The sequence below is a fragment of the Elaeis guineensis genome, chromosome 1, assembly GCF_000442705.2.
Source record: "Elaeis guineensis isolate ETL-2024a chromosome 1, EG11, whole genome shotgun sequence".
Classification (NCBI taxonomy): Eukaryota; Viridiplantae; Streptophyta; class Magnoliopsida; order Arecales; family Arecaceae; genus Elaeis; species Elaeis guineensis.
In genome coordinates this window covers 145,475,243-145,489,030 of record NC_025993.2, presented here as the reverse complement: position 1 = coordinate 145,489,030, position 13,788 = coordinate 145,475,243, and positions in this window count along the sequence as shown.

Sequence of the window (13,788 nt, the reverse complement as noted above, 5' to 3'; positions counted from 1 at the left end):
TTGGAATGGAGTCCCACTTATTTGATGATGCATATCTTTTTCTCATCCAAAATCCAGAAAAAGCAAGGGCCGTTTTTGGTTGTCCAATGGAGAGGCATAAGAATATATTGAAAAAAATGATGTATGGCACCTAAGTAATTAATAGAATATGGTAATGATTGTTTTTGATTGTCTAGCTACTTTTGGACCTCTTACTAAATTGTTGGAGTGTGAAACTCTTGTTAGACTAGTTTTGGAATGTAGAACCGGTATATTTTAATTATCCTTGATAGAATTCTTACTAGACTGATTTTAGAATATATGACTAATATATTTTGATTATTTTTTATAGAATCTTATTAGACTGATTTTGAAACTCTTACTAATTAGTTTATATTATATTAATTGAATAAATTCTGAACTTTGGTTATCCAATGCAATGACTTGGATTTTTATAAATCGATACTATACGTGTTATGTTCAAGGGTATAATGGTAAAGAAATGTTGTAATTTTTTCTTTTCTTTCTTTTTTTTCTTGCTTCCAACCAAGCAGGGAAGAAATTATTCTCTTTTCTTTCTTTAAACTCCCAATCAAGAAGAAAGAAATACCCTTCTTTTCTTTTTTTTTCTTTTCTCTCCTTACTAATATTTTTTTTTTTTTTTTCTGGACTCCCAACTAAGCCGTTAACCAGTAAAATAACCTTTCTCGATCAGTCCTCTTACCTATTCGCCTATATTGCTTGTTTTGTGTCTATGTTTCTGACCTTCTCGACAACCTTGAGAAGGAATATCGGACATCTCTTTGGGGTCATGAGGCTGATTGTAAAGGCCTGGACCTGATCGCATGGGATAATGTTTGCATAACTAAGAAGTTTGGAGGATTGGGTATCATATCCCTTCATGGTAGAAAGCTTACTTGTGCAAATTTGCAGTGCAGAGATTGTGATCAATCCTGCCTCTCTTTGGGCCACAGTTACCTCAGCTAAATACCAATTTAATGGTTCCTGGCACACATACACCAAACCCACGCATAATTAATTTGTCCATCTGGGGCAAGATTTGCAATTGCAACCCAATCATTCAATTTCAATTCATATGGCAGATTGGAAATGGACAATCTATTTAGTGTCCTCAGTGATCCATGGCTATCAGACCTTTCCATAAGTGCTTGGCCTACCTTTATCGACATAGATCTCCCATTTGCAGACCTTAGGGTCCATGAGCTGCTCACTTGAACTAGAGAATGGGATATAGACCCATGGAGATTGGTCGGATCAGTTAATACGGGGTCCGACCCAATCTAAACCCATTTCTATTAAAGATCTCTACCCTCTCATCAACCTCTCGCAGCAGCCTATGGAGCAATCTTCCTTTAAATGGTTATGGGATATTCCCATGTAGGTTCAGTTCTTCCGATGGAAGCTGGTGTGGAATAGGTTGCCTTGCAAATATCTATTGGCCTATAGAGGTATTGTTCCTGATTCTCAGATTATGTGTGACGTGTGCACTGATACCATTGAGGACATCAATCATGTTCTTTTCGAGTGTTCCTTTGTCTTAAATTACTGGCGGTAGCTGGATCTTGCTGCTATAGGTAATCGGCAGCCCTCCTCTCTGCGGGGTTTGGTGGACCTCATGTCCATTACTAGGGTAGAGAAGGAGGATTGCTTTCTCCTGGCCATGCTCCTTTGTCTAATCTGGACCATCAGGAATGAAAGAATCTTTCAATACTCTTCTCAATCCGCATCGTAGCTAGTTTCTTGCTTTGTTATTTCTCATCACCCTATTGATACTCAAGCTACCTTCAAGTTCCCATTAAGGTACTGAGGCAACTATCAGTTGTCTATATTGGATAACTCTTCAACACCTTTAGCTTTTGGCTACCCCTCCCTTGGGAATATTGAAGGTGAACTTCGATGCTGTTGGAGAGACAGCTGCATCTGGCTATATAATTCGCGACTGTGCAGGGACCTTGTTAAGACGGGGAGCAAGCATCTTCCTCCCTCATCTGTGAGTTATGCTGGGCTTGTTGCACTATGGATGGGCTTTAAAGTAGCAACTATTGATTTCAATGCTAATGCTATAGCGTAATTCTTTGTGCACCGTATGCAGTAAAAATATACTATTCTATCTTGGGCCACCACTATTTGCCAATGTATATTTAATGCCTGTAATTTCATTCTTTGATTTGAAATTTTGAATGATAAAAATGCTTCTCCTCTTTTAAAAAAATTATGACATCCTGTAGTCATATTATAACATCTTGCAGTCAACTGCACAATATGAAGTCATAATTTTTTTCAAAAATCATAAAAAAAGAAAGATATTTTTTTCATTAAAAATTTATAAAATTTTTAAATGATGAAAATGCTCTTCCCTTCCTTATGACATCTTATGGTCAAATTATGACTTGCTGTTGTGAAGAAAGTCATAATTTGACCGTAGAATATCATAATATAGTCATAAGATGTCATAATTTTTTTAAAAAAGAAAAAATATTTTCGTTGTTCAAAATTTGAAACGAAAAAGTGGAACTAGAGATATTAAATACATGTTAGAAAGTGGTGGCTACATAGCCCATTAAAATAGGATGGTGCATTTTTGCTGCACCGTGTGTGGTGCACAAATTTACTTTCTCGATGCTATATGGTTAGAAGGTAATGCAGTAAACACTCTCCTCTCTAGCCAATCAAATTGAAGCAAATGCTTTCCCTATCCCCATTGTGAATGATCTTTGTTGGAAGAATGTCTGTGACAGTTTCACCATATCTCATACTTGCCAAGAAGCTAATCAAACTGCAGATTTCACCGCTAAAGCTGCTTTGCAAGAAGATTTTGCTTGACAAAATGGTGACCCTATTCATTATGCTCTTGATTCTATCTTGTAGGATGATTGAGTACTATTTACAGTAGGTCAGAGGATGCACTAGCTACTGAAAATGCTGGTAATGACTTCAATTGATCTTAGTGTTGCTGGCTTCTCTTCACTGTTTTAACCTTCACCTCTTGTTATGATAGCGATTCTCTGCTTTGCTTCAGAGGCCGCTTCTATCTATTCTCTGTACAGTAATCTCTCAAGGTAGTCATTGTTATCTCCTTGCTATCTGGTTTATGTATTCAAGTAAATTGCAAACTTTAGTCTGTTAGTGTTGTGGCTTGTGTTGTACTGTCATTAAGCTAATGCAAGCTTTGTCTCCTAAATTTTATTTTTTGAAAAAAATGAGTGGCAACAAATACAACTAATCTTGCATTTTTGGATAACTAATTGTTGCTCCATCATGCTTTATTTTATCCACAGAAAGTGAGGATAAGTTGCAATTGTGGGCTGCACCATCTAGAATTACTCCAAGAATTCATCGAAAGTTTTGTTTGGTTGCCAAGAAAATAAAAAAAAAAAGTTGCAATTGTGGGCCTCGGCTCCGCTCGGTGAAAGCTCACCCACCAAGCTCCGAAGATGGATCCGCCTCCGTCTCCACTGCCCTTGGAGGCCTCGAGGAGGATACTTCGGAGAGAGCGGCCTGGGTCTTTGAAGGTTGGGTGAAAAGCATGCGAAAAAGGTCAGCAGACTTACAGACCTCACCGCCCTCCAACGACAGCACCCCCGCTGCCGGCAGCAGGTAGGTCCCAGTGCTTCCATCTCCGTCGACGGTCCAACAGTCTCCGTAGCCCCACCAGTCTGCATCGCCCCATCGGTCTCCTCGATCTACATCACCCCACCGGTCTCCCCAACCTCCATTGTCGCCCCACTGGTCTCTCCGGCCTCTGTTGGCCACTGATCTCCCCCTGGTAAACCCGGCCTCTGCACCCCCCTCCTCCTGATCTCTCCACTGGTCCCCGCATCTCCGTTCCCCCCTTGACCTCCGTCCCCTGGATCTCCCCCCATCTCTGTTCCCCTCCTGATCTCCATCACCACTGCCATCTCCATCGCCACCGCCATCTCTGCCACCTTTCTTGATCTCTCCATTGGTCCCCCAAGTAGATCTCCGTCCCCCTTGACGTCCATCGGCTCCATCACCCCCCAATCTCCCCCCCCCCGGTTTCTGTTCCCTTCCCGATCTCCGTCGCCACCGTCGTCTCCATCACCGCCACTGTCTCTACCACCTTTGCGGCAACTCCAGACGTCGCCCCAGATGGTGGCCCATGGTAAACCTGGTCTCCGTCGCCCCCCTGATTTCCCCACTGGTGTCGCCCCTCCTGATTTCCCTTACTGCTCTCCCAGATCTCCGTCCCCACTTGACCTCCATCGGCTCCATCGCCACTCCCAATCTCCATCGCCACCGCCGTCTCCATCGCCTTCGTCATCTCTGTCGCCTTCGTGGCATGTTGCCCCAGATCCAAATCTTATACGTCTCTCCTAGACTAACCGTTCCGAGTATTCACATTATTAACGAAAGATGTCAGCCATGCAATCCAAAGAGAGATGAATTGGGTTACTGGGTGACGAGTGAATCACAAAAATTATATTTTAAATATGATATATGATGTGAAAGAATAAAAGTAAAGATAAATTAGATAGTGACATAATTAAGTAAGAAATTAATACAAGAAAGTAATAAAAGAGATCAACACATTACAAAAAAAGATTTATAGTGGTTCGATGCCAACTTTGCATTTACATCCACTCTCCAAGCTCCTACTTAAAAATTTCAATTCACTAATCATTTTCACCGATTACATCATCGGATCCCATCAACCCTAATTATCCCAAGCTAGACATTTGTTTCTCAAGTACAAACCAACCAAATACACTCCGATTTAAGTTTCGGATCAACCTTTTTCAAGTTTTGGAATCTTATCAAAACTTGAACACTCAAATACAGAGTGAGGAAAAGAGTTTTATAATAAATATGACACTTAGCTTCTTAATGAGTACAATAAAATAGTAAAAGCACTTTATATAATAATGAAGGAGCTTTTATGAACACACTTTGATAGAATAGAGAGTTGAATGAGCCTTGGAGAGGTGGTTGAATTTGAATTGAAATTTTTTTTTGACTTAAAACTGAAAACTCGTTTGAATACTTTTTTCTCTTGATAAGTCTTGATTTTTCCTCTTTTGAATATTTTTATATCTTCAATCAATATTGGAGAGGGTTTACTAGCCGTTTAAAGCCATTAGAGAGGATTTAGAAAGTATTTAATATGCCAAAATCGGACAATAACGAGCCGTTGTAGATTTTTTCATCATAGGAGGCACCCCTTAGGTCGACCTCTAGAAAAAGATCACCCTATGGGTTGCCCCTTTTTTTCATTCAAGAAACAACTTTCTGTTTCAACTCAAAAACAGCAAGGGATGACCTAAGGGCCACCTTTTTTTACATGGGATCTCCCAAAGGTCGCCTCATTTTGCATGCCACTCCAAAAATTACGTGCCAGCATGCCAAACTGAAAGAGGTCGATCTAGAGGTCGCCCCTTTTTATCCAAATTAATTTTTTTTTTATTTTTAAGCTTCCAAAAAAATTTGAAATTGCCTCCAATTGATCATGAATGATCTTGAGATTTTCAAAAAACATAAATTTTACCTCCAACCCAAAGAATTTGCTACTTTGGCTGACTCCAAATATTTCTTTCAATTCAAAATTTCTTGGATCTCCTAAAATAAACTTTTAAAATAACTTCAAAGACAAAAATCATTAGTATCCCTCTCAAATATTTTATGCTCATCAAAATCAATCTTTGAGGCAATAATCTTTTCCTTTTTGATGATAACAAAATATTTGAGTATAACCAAGGTGAAGTAAATTTAACATTAGAGAAAAGTAGTGGCATTTAAAATGAAGGAGTTAGAGATCAAGATATATGCATATATGATCAATTCAATGCATCTTGTAAAGGCATTCACTTTTATTTGACAATTTTCTTTTTAGAGGAGCTAAGGGTCATGTGTGCAAGTATACATTGGTGCTTATACTATGTTGCACCAAATCACTGAAGGGGGAAACCACTTTTCCTCGTAGGATCTTCCAGATTTCATCAAATCTGGGATGGAATAATTTTAAAAAAAATTTATCCTACGTATTTCAGATCTAATTCTCTAGATCTAATTTTATTATCTGATATTTAAAATCTAAAATTAAATCTAAATCTATGATGAAAGAAGAAGTACCTCAAGGGTAATCTGATTACCCTATAGATGATCTCTGCACAGTCTGAGGTTCTGATGTAGTCACGCAAGTGCCTGACCTCTATCGGTATCCACTCGGACAGGATCTAGAACATCTTCTCCTCATGAATCTACGCTCCAAAAATCAAATCTTTATCTGATTTGAAAGTACTTCAGAACTTCTTCTGAAGTTGGAGCAGCAGCCTGTCGAAGATGTCCTGCAGCCTTCTGTTTCAAGCGTCACCACACCTTGGATCTTTGCCAGATGGACGTCCAACTCTTTGGACGTGAAGAGGGGAGGAAGGAGAGCAGGGAGGATATAGAGAAGAGGGGAGGGGGTGGCAACTATTGGGTTTTGTGCATTAAATAATTTCTTCCTCGAAACCCTAGGCGCAGCAGGGTTTATATAGATCCTATATGCTGCGCAGTGCCACATCATTCAACCAATCAGAAAATTTCAATAAATTTTGAAAAAATTTTGATTGGTGGAGTGATATCATTTGATCACATCAGATAAGAACCCCACCCTCTCTCCTAAGTTGGTGCCAACATTGGATAAGCTCAATCAAGGTGGCGCCAAAGAGTCCATGTTTATCAGGACTCTTTGGTTCTTATCCATTTGGGGCGCCCACTTTAATCCAATTGGGCTCATGCCATAATCTGATTATGGCATCCAATTCAATTGAGTTTTGGCATGTGAATACTCCACAAAAATCTTCCAATGAGTCCTCTTCAGTTTAAGACCCATATGTCAACTTTTGACAGATGTCCTAAAATAAAATTGGCAGGTGCTAGAAATTAGCAGGTGTTGTCTTAAATTCATCTCATGAATTAAGACAAGCCTTTTCTGAGCTGGACAAACTTCATTTAGACTGAGAGAAATCTTTCTAAGATTCTCTGGATGAGTCAAATCATATTTGGTTCAGTAGAGACAGAAAAGATTACACGAGGAGAAAGTTAGGCTCAATCATGTGCTAGCACGATTTTCTTGAACCTAATTGGATCTAATCCAAATCAATTGGGTTAGCCCAATTGATGACATCTAGACCCTAACCCTTGTTTGTGTGACCCAGTTAGGTTCAATTCTGTATAGTAATGAGGCATGTCGTGATCTCATCATTGACATCATCGAAACTCCTTTCGATGGATCAGAACTCTTCTGATTCAGACAATTAGAATGATCGATCATCAATATCATTCTTATTGCTCTCAAAATTCACCAGTGACACCTAGCAGTATGTGGTGGCAACCCATCAAAACTGAAGATGAATCTCTTGGTGCAGTTACCTGTGTGATTGAGTTTCTCTATCATGAGTCCTGACTGAATTAGGATTAAGGTGAACTCGTCAAACCCAACATCAGTCATATGAGTTAATCGATCGATCCGAGTCCGATGTGAAATCCCAATAAAAAATTCTTTTTTTATTATTTCACTCTGCCATGGCCATGGGCTTAAGAACTCGATCTTTCAATTATCATAGGAGTACTCCTCTCATCTACCGAGGTTGATAGATCCCATCTTGGTGCGATCTAGTTCCTACAATGAACATGCTACAGTCAACATACACCTCAGAGTTTCGAATGGCTAGGAGATCGAGTTATGGTGTAGTCAAACTATAACACACTCAAGGTGAACTGTCGATGCACCTCAGGTCAAAGAACTAGACACACAACTGCAGCATCGAGCTAGTCATCGACGAGAAGGTAGACTTTCTTATGACTGCTCGAAGTGGTCACGCTCAGTACTTTCGTTCTCAATGAATACCTGTACTCTCGCTCTGGTGTCTCCACACCATAGACTCAAGACACATCTATCCTAAGGAATCGATCGTACACCAACCTTCTGAATTGATCACCATCCTCGTGATGATCCTATGGTCAGGAGCTGTTTATGAGTTAGTTATGTAAATTCATGCCTTAAATTTTCAACTCTTGAAAATATGAATTTACATTCCTACTAACTCAAAAGATGTATCACAGACACAATGTACACAATGTGATAGAAGAATAATCTTTTTATTCATTTATAGTCAAAATTATAAATTTGCCCTTAGATCTGTATAGAAATGTGTCAGCCGATCTGGCATCTAGGGCACACATCTAACAAACTCCCACTTGACCTCATGCCAATTGGCTACATATCTAAGTCCCATCTTCTCAAGGTGGGCTTCGATCTTCTGTTGGCCTAATGGCTTAGTCAGCGGGTCTGCCACATTATCTGTGGAATCGACTCTCTTGACCTCGACATAATCCTTTTCGAGGTAATCACGGATCAGATGAAATCGCCGCTCGATGTGCTTGGACTTTTGGTGAGACCTGGCTCCTTAGCTAGGGCTATGGCGCCATTATTGTCACAGTAAAGAGGTATGGCATCCGATGACATCACTTCAAGCTCTGCGGCAAATTTTTTGTATCAGAATGCTTCCTTCGCAGCTTCCGATGCAGCAATATACTCTGCCTCCATGGTAGAATCAGCAATCACCATCTGCTTGAAACTCTTCCAACTGACTGCACCACCATTGTAAATGAACAGACTCCTAGATGTCGACTTTCGATCATCTATATTGGATATAAAGTTTGAGTCTGTATATCCCTAAATCTGGAGTTCTCCATTCCCAAAGACTAGAAATATATCCTTAGTCCTTCTCAAGTACTTAAGGATACATTTCACAGAAGTCCAGTGCTCTTCGCCTGGATTCGACTGATATCTGCTTGTGACACTCACAGCATGGGCTATATCAAGTCGTGTACATAGCATGGCATACATGAGGCTCCCTATTGCCGAAGCATAAGGGATCTTGCTCATGCGTCCAATCTCCTCAAGTGTGCTAGGGCACATCTTTCTGGAGAGATGAATGCCATGTCTAAAAGGCAATAAACCTCTTTTGGAGTTTTCCATGCTAAACCTTTTTAGCACCTCCTCTATGTACATCTTCTGTGAAAGTCCGAGTATCCTATTTGCTCTATCTCTATAGACCTTAATACCCAGTATAAAGGATGCCTCTCCTAGATCTTTCATAGAGAACTCCTTAGACAACTATATTTTGACTGAGGTCAACATGGGAGTGTCATTCCCAATTAAGAGGATGTCATCTACGTACAATACGAGGAAGACAACTGCGCTCCCACTGACCTTTTTGAACACACATGATTTCTCCTCGTTCTTGATGAAACCAAATATTTTGATCACATCATTGAAATGAATATTCTAACTCCGAGATGCTTGCTTAAGTCCATAAATTGACCTTTGCAGCTTACAGATCCTGTGATCATCATCACTGAAAGTGAAACCAAGCGACTGTTTCATATAGATATCTTCCTCAAGATGTCCATTTAAGAACGTCGTTTTCACGTCAATCTGCCAAATTTCATAATCGAAATAGACTGCAATGGCAAGCAATGTGCGGATGGATTTTAGCATGGCTACGGACGAGAAGGTATCCTGATAGTCAATGCCTTTGCGCTGACTATAATCTTTCGCTACGAGCCTAGTCTTGAATGTCTTCACATTCCCATCTACCCCTATCTTTCTCTTGAAGATCCATTTACACCCAATAGATACAATACCTTCAGGTGGATCTATCAAAGTCCAGACTTAGTTTGAGTGCATCGAGTCAATTTCTGATCTCATTGCCTCTAACCAATTTTCGGAGTCGATATCTGATATCGCCTCGTCATAGGTCTTGGGATCATCACCATGAACCTCATTTTTCGTGAGAAATATTTTCTCTACATCCTCTTATATGGTACCTAAGTACCTTTCAGGAGGACGAAAAATTCTGTCGATCTACGAGGTGGAAGAGGTTGTGTTAGGACGGGTTTTGTATGATTTGGTTCCTCGAGTTCTTTAGCTCGTTGCTCTTGGGAGACATTCTCCTTGAGCTTAATTATTCTTCCGATGCCACCATCTTGAATAAACTATTTTTCAAGAAAAATAGCATTTCGACTCACAATCATATTGTGATCTTTCAGAATATAAAAATAGTATCCTAATGACTTTTTAGGATATCCTATGAATCGAGCTCTAAAAGATCTGAACTCTAACTTGTCCGCCTGCTGTCTCTTGACATGAGTCGGACAATCCCAAATTCTGAGATGATTCAGACTTGGCTTCTTACCATGTCATATCTCATATGGTGTGGTAGGAACAATTTTAGAGGAAACCCTATTCAATATATAAATTACTGTCATGAGACAATGTCTCCAAAGAAATTCAGAAAGATTCGTGAAGCTCATCATGGAACGGACCATATCTAATAGGATCCGATTTCTCCATTCTGAAACTCCATTGAGTTGAGGCATTTCAGGTGGAGTCCATTGAGAGACTATGCCATTGTCCTTAAGATAGTCTAGAAATTTTCGACTAAAATATTCACCTCCTCGATCTGATCGAAGAACCTTAATGGGCTTTTCTGTTTATTTTTCTACCTCATGTCTGAATTTTTTGAACCTTTTAAAAGCTTCAGACTTGTATTTCATTAGAAACACATACCCGTACCTAGAGATATCATCGGTAAAGGTAATGAAGTAGACGTAGTTGCCTCTAGCCGGCACATCAAATGGGCCGCACACATCCCTAGGGCAAGTAGGTCTGTGGCCCTTTCCCTATGTCTCACGAAAGGAAGATTGGTCATTTTGCCTTGAAGGCATGATTCATAAACTGGATATGACTCGGAAGTCAATGGACTCAATAGCTTGGATTTCTCCAATTTGTTAATCCTGTCTTCCACTATATGACCTAGCCTTAGGTGCCACAGATACTTATCATTTAGACTATCTCTAGGCCTTTTAATTCCTATGACATTCACATTTTGCTCAATATTAAATACAGATACATCAATATGTAGCTGATAGAGATCGTTAATAAGAAAATCATCTGCAACTTTATTATTTTCATAAAAAATATTACAATAGTCCTTATGAAAGCTAATCACATAGCCTTCTTGTGCTAAACATGAAACAGAAATCAAATTCCTGCTTGCTGCAAGCACATAATAACAGTCTCTTAAAACTAAATCTAATCCTAACGGTAATCACAGAGGGAAGGTTCCCACGGCTACAGCAGCAACTCTTGCTCCGTTCCCGACGCGTAGGATCATCTCCCCATCCCTCAGCCTCCTGCTCTCCTCAAGACCCTGCATAGAAGTGCACAAATGAGCACTAGAACCAGAGTCAAGCACCCAACTAGATACAAAAAAAATCGTAAGATTAGATTCTAAAATGAGCATACCTCCAAAATGACCATCCTTCTTGTTCTTCAGGGTGGCCAGGTACTGAGGACAGTTCCGCTTCCAATGGCCGTCTGATTGGCAGTGGAAATATTTTCTCTTATCAGCAGCTTTCTTCTTCGGTTCTGTCTTCTTCTTCTTGCCATCCACCTTCTGCTTCTTCGCAGACCTCTTTTTCTTTCCAAAAGACTTTCTCTTGGAAGAAGTCCGCTCCACAATAAAAACTGAGCCTTTTGAACCCTTCATAGAAAGCTCAGCCGTAACCAGCATGTTCATTAACTCGGTCAAGGTACACTGCATCTTATGCATATGAAAGTTCATGATGAACTGACCATATGCATCGGACAAGGACTGAAGGATCACATCAATCTAAAAATCTCTGTCTAAGATGATATCGAGCTTCTCAAGCTCCTTAAAATCTTTGATCATTGTCAAACAATGATCTTGGACTGACTGCCCATCATGCATCTTGGCCTTAAAAAGTCTTTGAGAGACTTGATACTTGGCCGCGCGACTCTGTTCACCAAACAACTCTTGTAGGTGAGCCAACATTTGGCGGGTAGTCAAAATGTTCTCATGTTGGTGCTGCAAGTCATCAGACATTGCACCCAATATGTAGTACCTTGCTTTGTTATCATCATCCGTCCACTTTTTCAGAGACGCTCTCTATTCAACAGTCGGATGTGCTGGTATGGCAGGTGGGTCCTGGTCCAAGATATGAGTCAATTTTTTAGAATCCAGAATAATTCTATAGTTTCTCAATCAGTCCTTGTAATTGGGTCCAGTCAGTCTATGGGTGTCTAGAATTTTGGTCAGGGGGTTTGAGGCAGACATGTTTCCTGTAGAGAGTCAAAAGTTTCTAGTTAGATTTTATAATCAGACTCAACCAATTTATTTATGATTTTTATTTTTAAACAAATTAAGCTCCCACTATTTTCTCAGATCCCTACACTCCTTTGGTAGAGATGTGAAAATCTCCGTGATCAGTGATTTTTAGTGGGTGGTGCGGTCTCACCGACTGGCTCACCACCTTACCCAACAGTTATTGGTGATGGGTCAACCGATGAGTGGACAACTCTTGTCCAATATTCTCTAATCATGGTGTACCCAAAACTTGATCTCTAATTCATGAAGCTCATCGTATCCGGAATATTGCTCCAATCCTTAGTTAAGTCAAACCCACCATTTGGACGAACTAGATTCCTGATTGGGTCCCTCATCGTATCTGAAATATTGAGCCCAACCCATCCTCTAATCCGTAGCACCAATGCCTAATGGATATGGTTGCATCTTCCCGATGCAATTGAGCCACTGTAACCAGCCGAGAACAATCAACCTCGGAAAGGACCCGCACATCCACAATGGTGGAAGATCTAGACTTAATATTTTTTTAGAAAGATTTATTTAGGTCTCATTAAACTTGACTTGACATAGTCATAATAATTATGACTAACCTAGTGGCATGGGTTAGCTCGAATTGTTAGCCACCTCTAATCAGAACTGAGTCGACACATATGGCCAGGTAAGTGAGACCGGTGGGAGGGATATGCCATTAACTCGACAAGAACGCATTCGAGTCGAGTAGCTCTCAATTAAAAATCAGTCGGTCGCATCTGCCCAACTTACCTTAGGCACCAAATTGTCGAACCAAAACTAATTGGGTTTGCCTACAATCCAGGCTCTAACCACTGAGCCAAATTAGGTCTTAACTTGATCGAGTCACATCTAAATGTGATTTGACCTTGACCCAGACTTAATCTTATTAGGCTGGTCAATTATTAGCTTTCATGATCCCACCTAGCCAACTCTTGATTCGATTTGATCAACCGCTAGACCTAATTGAGCTACCCAAGCCCGAATCTAATTTTATGAAAATATCTTAGATCTGAAATTCTCAATTTTAGACCTAACTTAATTTCATAAGCTTAATTCATTAATTAAGTTTGAGTTCATAAACAAAGCATGTAAAATAAATCCTAGGGTTTCAGGATCTAGAGTTTTGCAAAAAAGTAAGTTTTGATTTTTGATTAACGATGAACGCGCGGCATCCCTACACGTCATATGAACACCCCATTGAATGGGAAGAGAGGGTCTTAAAATCTTACTTTGTTCTTATGACTAGACGGCCATAAGGAACACCTTAATCAGAAATATAAATTTAACTACAAAACTAGTTAGATCTAAATTAACATGTCACATATACAATTTAAGATCTAACTAATACATGCTTTGCATACATCTCATGTATCAAAAATCAATCTAGTTAACATGCTTTCAGATCTAATACATCACATGTAACATCTGAAAAATAAGATTTAAATTGAACTATTCAAAATTAAATCTATTCTAGACAAGTTACTAGAACAATTCTACAACTAGTCTAGGCATGCTGCAGATCAATTTTATGAAATAATTAAATTTTTATTTTTTATTTTTTGATCTGATTATAATAATTATAACATCAAAAAAATAAAAA